Genomic DNA, 12,395 nt, shown 5'->3' on the forward strand with positions numbered 1-12,395 from the left:
TCCAAACAACTTTATAAGATGAACTCCATTTTTCCAAGGTCAAATAGCTGGTAGTGGGTGATTCTACAACTGGAAATCGGGCAAGCTGACTCCAGAGCCCTTCACCATTAATCTAATGCCCTTCTCAAAGCAGATGCTAGAATCAAAAAAAGGAACATCAGGAAACAAACTCTCTGCACTTGCTCTACTTTTCAGATACACTGTGCAGACATCCTGTGTGTGTTCCTATTGATCAGGCATCAGGCATTCTTTAACTGATGTACACGTCAGAATGGAACATCAATAAAAATTTGAAGAGTGATAAAATCCATGAAGATAAATGGTCTTTACTGAAGAAAAACAAGGAGATTTCTCTTTGTTTAGCAAAATGTTTCAGAACAAAATCACCATTCCAATGAAGAAATGGACAGGAAAAGATGAGTCCAAAGAAAGGGGTGGATATGAAGGAGGAAAAAAAGACTCCAAGAAACTAAAAGACAAGAGGGTGGAATTAGAAGAAATTATGAGTAAAAGCATTGACAAAAACAATGACAGTGAGGAACTGAGATGACCATGATAGAGGAAAGGGAAAGAAACAGCAACTAAAATAATGCAGCTCTTGATTTTGGCTTGTGGAAAGCTCTCTTGAAGATACCACAAGGGGCAAGTTCCTGTCAGCAGTCCAGCAGCATTGTCTAGTAGGATCTGGAATAATGGAAATGTCCATATTGGCACTGTGCAATGTGGTGGCTACTGAAACCTTGAAATGTGCAAATGAGAAAATGAATTTTTATTGTATTAAAATGTGTACAGCCCAATGTGCTAATGACAACTGCATTGGACAGCAGAAATCTAAGTCTGGTAGCAAAGTGATTCTAGGGACTTGTCTAAGAAAGAAAATTCTGTACTCCCTCTCTATTTGATGATACAAATATATGAGTGTCTGAAACTCAAATAATGAATGGTCAGAGAAGTCTGCATTATATTCTGTATAATAAATATTTTAAACTATATTCTACCCAAATTTATATTGTTGGAACCCTAACCTCCAGTACCTCAAAGTATGAGTGTATTTGGGGATAGGGCCTTTAAAGAGATGATTAAGCTAAACTGAGGTCATGAGAGTGGGTCCTGATCTAATCTTGCTGGTGTCTTTAAAGAAGAAGAAATTTGGCTACACAAAGACAAAGGAGGCATGTTCATGAAAGAAAAGACCAAGTGAGAACACAGCAACAAGGTGACTATCTATAAATCAAGAGGAGAGGACTTAGTAGAAATCAAACCTACTGCCCCCTTGCCTTAGGCTTCTTATTTTTCTTGTTTGCTTAAGTGTTTTTAAATTTTTTAAATTATTTATTTATTTATTTTTTACAGACTGCATTTTGATTCATTTTACACAAATGGGGAACATCATTTCATTTCCATGATTGTACATGATGTAGATTCATACCATTCATGTAATCATACATGTACATAGGGTAATGATGCCTGTCTCATTCCACCATTTTTCATATACCCCTCCTCCCTCTCATTTTCTTTTACATAATCTAAAGTTCCTCCATTCTTCTCTCACTCCCCATTCCCCCCATTATATATCATCATCAACTTATCAGGGAAAACATTCGGCCTTTGGTTTTTTGGGATTGGCTTATTTCACTTAGCATGATATTCTCCAATTCCATTCATTTACATGCAAATGCCATAATATTATTCTTTCTTATTACTGAATAATATTCCATTGTGTATATATACCACAGTTTCTTTATACATTCATCTGTTGAAGGGCATCTAGGTTGGTTCCATAATCTAGCTATTGTGAACTGAGCTGCTATAAACATCGATGTGGCTATGTTACTATAGTATGCTAATTTTAAGTCCTTTGGGTATAAACCAAGGAGGGAGATAACTGGGTCAAAAGGTGGGTCCATTCCAAGTTTTCTGAGGATTCTCCACACTGCTTTCCAGAGTGAGTGCACCAATTTGCAACTCCACCAGTAATGAAAAAGTGTGCCTTTTTCCCCACATCCATGCCAGCATCTATCATTGTTTGTGTTCTTGATAATAGCCATTCTAATTGGAATAAGATGAAATCTTAGAGTTGTTTTAATTTGCATTTCTGTAATTACTAGAGACATTGAACACTTTTTCATGTATTTATTAATTGCCTGTGTGTCTTCTTCTATGAAGTGTCTGTCCGGTTCCTAGGCCTTTTTATTTATTGGGTTCTTTGTATTTTTGGTGTAAAGTTTTGTTGGTTCTTTATAAATTTTGGAGATAAGTGCTGTATCTGAAGTATGTGTAGAAGAGATTTTCTCCCACTCTGTAAGCTCTCTTTTCACATTATTGATTGTATCCTTTGCTGAGAAAAAGCTTTTTAGCTTGAGTCCATCCCATTTATTGATTCTTGCTTTAATTTCTTGTGCTTTGGGAGTCTTGTTAAGAAAGTCTGATCCTAAGCCAACATGATGAAGATTTAGGCCTACTTTATCTTCTATAGGAGAAGGGTCTCTGGTCTAATTCCTATGTCCTTGATCCATTTTGAGTTGAGTTTTGTGCAGGGTGAGAGATAGAGGTTTAATTTCATTTTACTGCATATGGATTTTCAGTTTTCCCAGCATCATTTGTTGAACAGGCTATCTTTTCTCAAGTATATGTTTCTGGCTCCTTTGTCTAGGATGAGGTAACTGTATTTATATGGGTTCATCTCTGTGCCTTCTATTCTGTACCATTGGTCTGCCTGTCTATTTTGGTGTCAATACCATGCTGTTTTTGTTACTAATGCTCTGTAGTATAGTTTAAGGTCTGGTATTGTGATACCTCCTGCTTCACTTTTCCTGCTCAGGATTGTTTTGCCTATTTGAGTTCTCTTATTTTTCCAGATGAAGTTCATGATTGCTTTCTCTATTTCTATGAGTAATGTCATTGGGGTTTTAATTGGAATTGCATTGAATCCATATAGTGCCTTTGGTAGAATGATCTTTTTGACAATATTAATTTTGCCTATCCAAGAACATGGGAGATCTTTCCATCTTTTAAGTTTTTCTTCAAGTTCTTTAGTGTTCTGTAGTTTTCATTGTAGAGGTCTTTCACCCCTTTTGTTAGATTGATTCCCAAGTATTTTATTTTTTTGAGGTTATTGTGAATGTCTTAGACTTCTAGCCTCCAAAACTGTGAGAAAATGAATTTCTATTATGTAAGCCACTTAGTCTGTGGCATTTTCTTATGGTAGCCATAGTAAACAATTGCCCTAAGACATTTAAAACAAGTGTAACACATTTTTAAACAATTCTATATGATTTAAATCAAAAGTGTTAGGATCTAAAAACTTTATTTCTTGACCAATCCTTCCAAACTGAGAAGTCACAATCAAAACCAATGAGTAAGGCATAGAATCTTGTAGGAGAGCATTTAAAAGAAGAAACAAAGTATAGACCACAATTACCTACTGCTAAGAATTATTTTATATGCTATGCAATTTAAATTCTAAAAGCCATATTAATGACAGTTAAATGGTAGTTGCCTATGCAGGATGACAGCCTTTAAAATGTGACTCCTCCATGTAAGATTGAAGGGACATTTCTGGTTACAGAGTCCTGGTTTGGTGCTGTGAAGGTCTTAAGTAAGAATTCTTAAGTAGGGAATTTGCATTAGAGCCTGGGTGTTACAAGAGCTGCATAAATTACCTAAGCAATGGCCAGCTCATTCAAATATCCCTGCTGACAGATAAGGTGAGTGTGGGGAGGCGTGCAAAGCTCTCTCTATATTTTTCTGGTCAACAAAACGTGTTGTCATGTTTTATACAATACTTTTTCTTGAAGATGAATATTGTTTTCATATATATGTTGTTTTCTGTGCTATGCTCTAATTCATCATATGATTGCTAGGCCTGGCCTGACTTGTAATAGAACTTTGAATCTTACAGATAGGGCATTATAACGTGTCTCACTGTTTTACTGAAATGTGAGGAGTCTTTGTAGAACAGCCTAATTCTACTGGTTTCAATAGAAATTTTCTATAAATTGGAAAAATGTGGCATATTTAGCAGCAGCTGGTAAATAGGCAAATCTTACCTAGCAGACTCGAAAATTGTATAAATTTATTTACAGAAACCCAGGGGTCTTAATAGAAAGCTGTTTCTCCTTTATATCATATTACTGATAGACATCTCTAATTATGAGGCTTTTTCTCAATAAGAACCTCATTTGGAATCAGGGTTAAAATTGGCTCTTCTCCAAGATGAAATTATGAAGTAAGAAAAAAAAAAATCAGCCTTTCCTGCTCCCCTACATCTCCTGTGTTACTGTTCACTGTGTAGAGTCAGCTCATTTGGTCAGTCCCTAATGCTTTGAATATTTAGTATCTCTTTCTTGCATTAAGATTTAACTATAAGGCATTCTATTCCCTCTATGTTTTGTGAATTTCCGGTTAATAAACAACTCTTGCTACTACATCAATAAATCATCATGCAATTTTAGCCTTTCTAGGCATCATCTTGACAATGTGGCTGGTTAAATTAGAGATGTGAATGTAGGTAATTTGACTGCATAATAAATTGTGAAGTGTGTGTGTGTGTGTGTGTGTCCACGTGCACATGTATGTGTGTGTCTGTCTGTGTGTGATTGAGTATGTGATATTTCCTCCCATATGGAGCTTCGGTTTCTTCTGAAATCCTATTTTCCATGAAGTTGTCTACTCTCCTTACCTTTGTGAATTCTTGTTTCAATTAGGGATACTTTGTTCAAAAAATAGTCATTAGAAAAGGAGGATCCTACTTGCAGATGGAAATGATAACTGCACACATACACTGGAATATACCCTCTTTAGGCACCAATTTGTAAGGCATATGGTCTTTCAGAACTAGTAGGACTATCTGAATCAGATAAGCCCAACCTTTATTTTCAGAATTGAGATAGGCCATTCAAAACACCTGTATCAGTTAGGCTGGTCTAGGGAATGCTTCTGTAATAAGCAACCCTCAAATCTTAGTAACTTGTTATAATAAAGCTTATTATTCCCTTGTGCTATATATTTATACAGTTGGGTTAGAAGCTTTGCTCTAAATCTCTTCCTCTCAATATCTAGACTTAGAAAGTTGCTGTTGTATCAAAGGTTATCAGCTATCATGCCAGAGGAACAAAGAAACTCTGGAAGGTCTTACACCAGCAATTCAATGCTTAGCCCACAAGCATTGTAAGTTCTGTTCATAAGTCATTATCTAAAACTAGTCACAGGGTTTACCCAGCCACAGGGCACTCAGAAATGCCATTCCCATTTTATTTTCTCTGAAAGATGGAAACGCTGGACATGTGTTCCCCACAGCATGAATGACAGAATGACTACCACAGTTCTCAAGGGACTCTTTTTTACTTTGGAATTTTGAAAGGACAAGTATTAGCTGAAACTAACGGTATATATATATATACACACACACATATACATATATATATATATATATAATTAAAGAACTGTATCCATGTTATTAAATACTTGAGTTAGTCATAAGCAATGCATAAGAAATATAAATAACTCCAACCATGGGTAGAGAGAGGAATGTCTGGTTTGGATGATCTTATTTTGTTGTCCTGACCTATGTTGTCTGCTTTGATTTTCTGGGCTACTCCATGTCCAACTGTTAATTTTTATCAGAGCTGATGCATTAATTACAAAACTCCCAGTTCTTATCACCAAATGGTGAAACTTAAAATTTAATGCATGGAAACGTTCTGCCTTAATTACATAGACTTTAAGTGAACTTAGATTGTTCTGGTTCTTTTTTATTTTACATAATAAAAATATGTGAATCATGAAAAATGTGGGGAGGTTCCCCAATATGAATGTGTTCTGGACTGTGTCCCTGCATCTGTGAATGTTTTCTACAGAAGGGGTTATAAGTAGAAATGACCAAATCATATGAAATTACCATTTTTGTAGATCAAACAGTTGAATATTGTCAATTTCATAGTTTTCAACTTCATTTGTTTCAGTATATTTCAAAAAATACTTCCATGGCTTTAGATTTTAAAAATCTTTTCAAGGATAAACATTCCTTTTAGAATTCTTCCCATTTAGTTATTGTTTCTAGTAAGAGGCAATGGTGTAATTGTGAATTCAGATAATCCTGTACTTTTGTCAAGGTTTTATTTTTCTTAGTTACATTGCCTTATGTAAATTCTATGGCCTTCAGTTCCCTTGTAGGTATAACAATAGCACTAACCTCATAGGGATGCTGTGTGGACAAAAAGTAGTACACATGTAGCATAGTCTTTGGTATTTATCAAATGCCTCCTGTCCATGTGGGATACATGCCCAGCCCCCAAGTGGGTGCCTTAAACTGCAGATGCACTGAACCCCATATATATTATTTTTTTCTAAATACTCTGTAGCATTGCCACATAGTACCAGAGCTAATCTGCCTTTCCATGTTTTATGCCCTGGTGCTTCCTTTGCATTACTACCCTGGTGCTTTGAAGACATTATTAAGTAAAATAAGAGTTATTTGAACACAAGTGCTAAGATATCATGACAATTGATTTGATAAGTGGGGATCACCACTGAGTGAGTTAAATAGGCAAGCAGTATACACAGCATGAATATGCTGGACAGAGATCGGCATTCAGGGTAGACTGGAAAGGTAGGATGATGAGAGCTTTCATCACTTTACTCAGAGTGATGTGCTATTTAAAACTTAGTTGTTTATTTTTGGAATTTTCCATTTAATATCTTTGGACTGTGGGTAACAAACTGTGAAGAGTATAACTGTGGATATGAGGAGACTATTGTACATTAATCCTTCTCACTTGCAAATACTGCTTACTGCTACAGTCCATTAAATGTTGCCAGCTTGTAATCAAATTCTGCCTCAAGTTTCCCTAATAAACTGATCCATGCCCTCTGTGTGTGCAAACTGCAGAAGCACTTGCTCCTGCCAGAATGGTCCACCTGCTCAAGGACAGTAGATTCATAGGCATGGTCTCACTAGGTCCCTTCACAGGTTGCACACCATTGCAAGTGCCTCTGAGTTCACCTCATAAGAAGAGAGAAACTAGAATGCAGACTAGGGAGAGATAGTAGGAAGTCTGAAAATTATCAGAAGAAATAGAGGGGAAAAGCAGGTGTAAAATTCCATCAGGACAACAGGTAGTCTAATTTTCATACTCAAGCTCAGATACTCTTCCTATTGACCACTTTTTGGAGGTATGGAATCAAGAATAAGGGCAGGAGTTGCTCAGTTTCCCTATCTTTCCTCCTTAAGCAATCACTCACATAGAATGAGTCAGTTAATGAGCAGATGATAGGGTCAGTGTGGGTTGCCAATCACCAGGAATTAATATTTGGATACCCTCTCTCTTTCCTCCCTTCCATCATCAGACGCATGTTTGATAAAAATTCAGTGTTCTTACAAATAAAATCCACTCCTATATAGATTGGCAGCCACCAAACTGAGAAATAACTCTAAAAGAATTTTAAATTAATAGTAAGTATAAGAAAGCATTAGGATAATTCAAGTTTCTCTTCTCGAAATGCTAACTTGAGACAACACAGAGTTGGTAGAACATCCATTCAAATTTCTTCTATCTTAAGTTCATTCTGAAGAAAAACTTGCAGACACCCAATGTGAGATGAATAGGATGTGTACCCTAAAAGCATATTTAAGATGTTACCTTTTATATAGTTAAAAATTTATGGCACAGGGGGTATTATTTTCCAATTTCCAAATTAATCAAATGTATTTATAAACCTTTATATCAATTATGTCTTTATTTAATTTCTTATAAATACTACGTGAATAAGGTTCCAGTTTTTATTTTATTTTATTTTTATTTTTTAGGTTTTTAAAAAACATCCTTCTGAGATAATTTTGATTTAGTAATTTTGTATGACTTCTAAGTCACCTTAGAAGTAAGGTATGTTAGCTTTCCATCACTATAACAGTGTAATTAACTAATTAAAGATAAAAAGTTTATTTTGTGTTCAACATCTCTAATGATTAGGAATATGCATACTGAAACTACGTTGAGATTTCATCTCACTCCAATCAGAATGGCAATATCAAGAATACAAATAATTGCGGGGACGCCTGGCTCTCCTTACAGTGCTTGACAGAGTTCCACTCAAGGATGATTGCAGAGACTCATCCTAAAAGGATTGTAGCCAGATGTATGCCTCCCTAGCTTGGATGTTATTCTGTGGAGTTTTCCTAATAATATATTACTCACTTCAGTCTGAGGATCTTGCTAGAGGTGATGGGAATAATTCTACAAATCTCCAGAAAAACATTACGGAGACAAAACACATGTTGAAACCCTGTGATGTTAACCTCACTACAGGAGAATGTTTTTATTATGTTAAAAATCAAACACTGCATTTACTGGCACAGCCAGAACCTGTTGGGGCACAGAAACTTATAGATAACAATGTTTCCCCAAGTTCTAAGCACAAAGCACCTCCCACAGTAGCTACTAGATATGGACTAGTTTATTTTATCAATGGCAAGCCCTGGTACCCCCCTAAAGGCAAGCCCTTAGAGAAGGTAGATATAGATCTCCCCCTGTCTCCTACAGGGTGGTTTAATCCAGATGATGGTTTTGTTTATGTGTGGTGGTAAGGTAAAAGAATAAGGTTTCACAACATTCCTTCCTTCCTACAAAGAATATGTCACCCCTATAATAAACGTTGGCACATAATAACCATTGGGACCGCTGCCCTCCTGTAACCCTTAACTCAGCAATTTAGACATTAACCAGAAGGACCTAGTAGAGATGGTCACATGACATTATTTGTCTATCACTTTACCGCAAAAATAATAAAAATAGTCTTAGGTCATATAGAGTTTAGATATTAAGGAAATAAACATTGTATTAGCTCATTGACATAGTTAGATATTCTTAAAATAATTGTGATTAAGTAAGGATAATCTGTTTTCTCATAATCTTTCGGTAAAAACAATTTCTGCCTATGCTTTGGAAACTTCTTTGACTTTATTAATCGTAAGCCTGTCATCAAAGCCTGAAGAAAAATGTATATAAACCCAGCCTTCCCCAGAATAAAGTGGGATTGATTGCACCAGAACTAGAGTCTGTGTCTTTCATTCTCCATCCATCGCCGACGCTGTCTCCCCGCGCCCCGTTTACCAGCGTGGAACCCATGGACTCCTGCTAGGACTGGACCCCGGCAAATAATAAATGTTGGTGAAGATGTAAGGAACAAAAACACGCATGCATTGTTGGTAGAACTGCAAATTAGCTCAACCACTCTAGAAAGCAGCATAGAAATTCTTCAAAAAGCTAGACCTACCATATGACCTCATTATCCCACTCCTTGGTAAATATCTGTGAGATCTAACATCTTTTGTAAGGATGCAGTCACATCAATGTTTATAACAGCACAATTCATAATAATCATGCTATAGAACCAGCTTAGGTGCCCATCAACAGATGAATGAATAAAGAAAACATGGTATATATACACAATGGAATTTTTACTCAGCTATAAAGAAGAATAAAATTATGACATTTGCTGCTAAATGGATGAAACTGGAGAACATCATGCTAAGTGAAATAAACCAGATCCAGAAAGTCAAGGGTCAAATGCTTTCTCTCATATACAGAATCTAGACCAAAATAAAGGGGGAAGGGGTAGAAATCTCCTGAAAATAAAAGAGAGATAGGTGGAATAGAGGAAGGGGATTGAGGAGAAAGGAGGATGAACATGAAAAGGGAAGAAGGGTGGAAATAATCTGATCAAACTTTCCTATGTACATATATGAATATACCAGAGAATTCTACCTTTGTAAAAATGCACTAATTTTAAAAACTTCAAATAAATAGGGGAAAGGGGACCGGGGAAAGGAGGAGGGGAAGAAAAGGAGAAATACTAGGGACTAAATTGGAGCAAATGATATTCCATGTTTGTATAATTATGTCAAAATGAACCCCAATATTATGTATATCTACAACAGACTAATAAAAAAGAGGTTTATGTAGGCTTACAGTATTGGAATTTTCAATCAATGATCAATTTGGTGCATTGCTTTGGGCCTATGGTGAGTTTATATATCTTGGTGAGAGCACAGGGTAGAGCAAAATTACTTACACCAGAAACCAACAGGAAAGAAAGAAAGAAAGAAAGAAAGAAAGAAAGAAAGAAAGAAAGAAAGAAAGAAAGAAAGAAAGAAAGAAAGAAAGAAAGAAAGAAAGAGAGAAAGAAAGAAAGAGAGAAAGAAAGAAGGGGGGGGGGAGGAAGGGAGGGAGGAAAAGGGCCAGTTTCCATATTCCTCTTTGAGGGCATGCCTCCAACGATCTAAGGACCTCACATCAGTCTCTACCTCTCAGTTTCTACCACCTCCCATTAGCACCACCCTGTATCCCAAGCCTTTAACACATAGGCTTTGGGGGAATAGTCAACATTCAAATGATAGCACAGGGTTACTCAAAAGTCAGTAATCTTATAATTTCCATTGTAAACATTTATTAACCTCTTTTGGCATTTCATTAACATTGAGTTTCACAGAAATAGTACATATTTAATAGTCAAATAGGAATTGACCAGTGATAGAGAAATCAACAATAAAATTTGCTTTATGAATAAGAACCAGTTGTGTCCCATATACTCAGAGGCACCAAAGTGCCCCTCCACTCCCTGGGTTGTGCTTCCAGGCACTGCATGATGAGTCAGGCCCAGGACCACTCCCAGATCTGCAGTCCATGTGTAATGAACACCCCTGTATGTTGTTATAGAGCCTATCATCCCAGTAGGAACAAGCCTGATGGTGGAAATAAATATTTGAATGCCAGTCCTGGGCTAGTACCATTTTTGGCACAATGAGTTTCATCAGAAGAGAGGCCACCACACACTATAACCTTTTAAAAGATTCCTCCACAGAAGCATACTGATGGAGTCAGGTGAGTCACACTATCTGTTCAGTAGGAGGCATTGTCTCTGTGCCAGTCCCTCTGTGGGAGCTCAGTCAATATTAATTGAATGAATGAATGAACTGACATGAAGTATGTGGTAAGTGATACTGAAAGACTTGCCCTGCAATGGTCATATGGCCCTATTGGCACACAAACAATAGAATCTCCAGAGGTTATTAGTTTTCCTAGCTCATGGCCAAGACAATGGCTTTGCAATTGACACTGCTCCTCTCTGTGAAAAAATGACAGTATGTTTTCCACCAAAATTTGTTCATGTTTGGCTTTAAATAGGATCACAAAATTGGTTCCTTCACATAGCAGTTTAGATAGAAAAGGCAAGAGAATGAAAGGCATACTCTGCCATTTAGTCACAACTTTGAAGGACTATCCAAGAATCTGGGCTCTTAGTAACATTTTAAAAATTGCTTGCCTTGAATGTTACAGAGCAGAGGGAGCTCACTACATTGAGCTCCATAGAGACAGTGCTGGGGCAAGTGAGATGGGCACTGGGCGGCTCTGGGCCTTGCTGAGGCAAAACAACTAAACGTGGGCAAAAGAGATCCTAAGAAGCTGAGAGGCAAAATGTCATAGATGCATTCTTTGTGCAAACTTGCCGGGAGGAGCACAAGAAGAAGCATCCAAATGCTCCAGTCAACTTCTCAGAGTTTTCTAAGAAGTGCTCAGAGAGGTGGAAGACCTTGTCCGCTAGAGAGAAAGGAAAAGGCAGCAAGGTCCATTATGAAAGATGAATGAAACCTATATCCCTCCTGAAGGAGAGACAAAAAAGAACTTCAAGGATCCCAATGCACCCAAGAGGCCTCCAGTGGCCTTCTTCTTGTTCTGTTCTGAGTATGGCCTGAAAATCAAAGGAGAACATCCTGGCCTGTCCATTGGTGATGTTGCAAAGACACTGGGAGGAATGTGGAATGACACTGCGGCAGATGATAAGCAGCCTTAGGAAAAGAAAGGTGCTGATACGAAAAGGATATCGCTGCCCATAGGGCTGAAGGATACTGATGCAGCAAAAAAGGGAACTGTCAGGGCTGAAAAAAAATCAAGAAAAAGAAGGAAGAGGAGGAAGATGAGGAAGACGAAGAGGATGAGGAGGAGGAAGAAATAGATGAAGATGAAGAAGATGAAAAAGAAGATGGTGATGATGAATAAGTTGGTTCTAGCACAGGTTTTTCTTGTGTATAAAGCATTTAACCCCTCTGTATACAACTCACTCCTTTTAAAGAAAAAACTGAAATGGAAGGCTGTGTAAGATTTGTTTTTAAACTAAACAGTGTCTTTTCTTGTATGGTTAACCCTCTACCAAATGTGTCTTAGATAGCCCTGTCCTTGGGTATTTTCAGTAGCCACTAACCTTGCCTGGTAGCGTACAGGGGTTGTAAATTGGCATGGAAATTTAAAGCAGGTTCTTCTTGGTGCACAACACAAATTAGTTATGTATGGAGACGGTAGTTTTTCATCTTCAGTTATCTCTGATGCAGCTTATACGAA

General features: G+C 37.1%; 1 pseudogene across 1 annotated transcript; it reads left to right on the plus strand.

Annotated features, from left to right (window-relative positions):
- Positions 1-367: 367 nt before the first annotated feature.
- Positions 368-12,110, plus strand: LOC306665734 (putative high mobility group protein B1-like 1; annotated as a pseudogene). The gene is made up of 2 exons: positions 368-533; positions 11,392-12,110. The product of its transcript is annotated as a putative high mobility group protein B1-like 1 (transcript).
- The last annotated feature ends 285 nt before the right edge of the window (positions 12,111-12,395 follow it).

Source organism: Sciurus vulgaris, assembly GCF_902686455.1.
Source record: "Sciurus vulgaris genome assembly, chromosome: 7".
Taxonomy (NCBI): domain Eukaryota; kingdom Metazoa; phylum Chordata; class Mammalia; order Rodentia; family Sciuridae; genus Sciurus; species Sciurus vulgaris.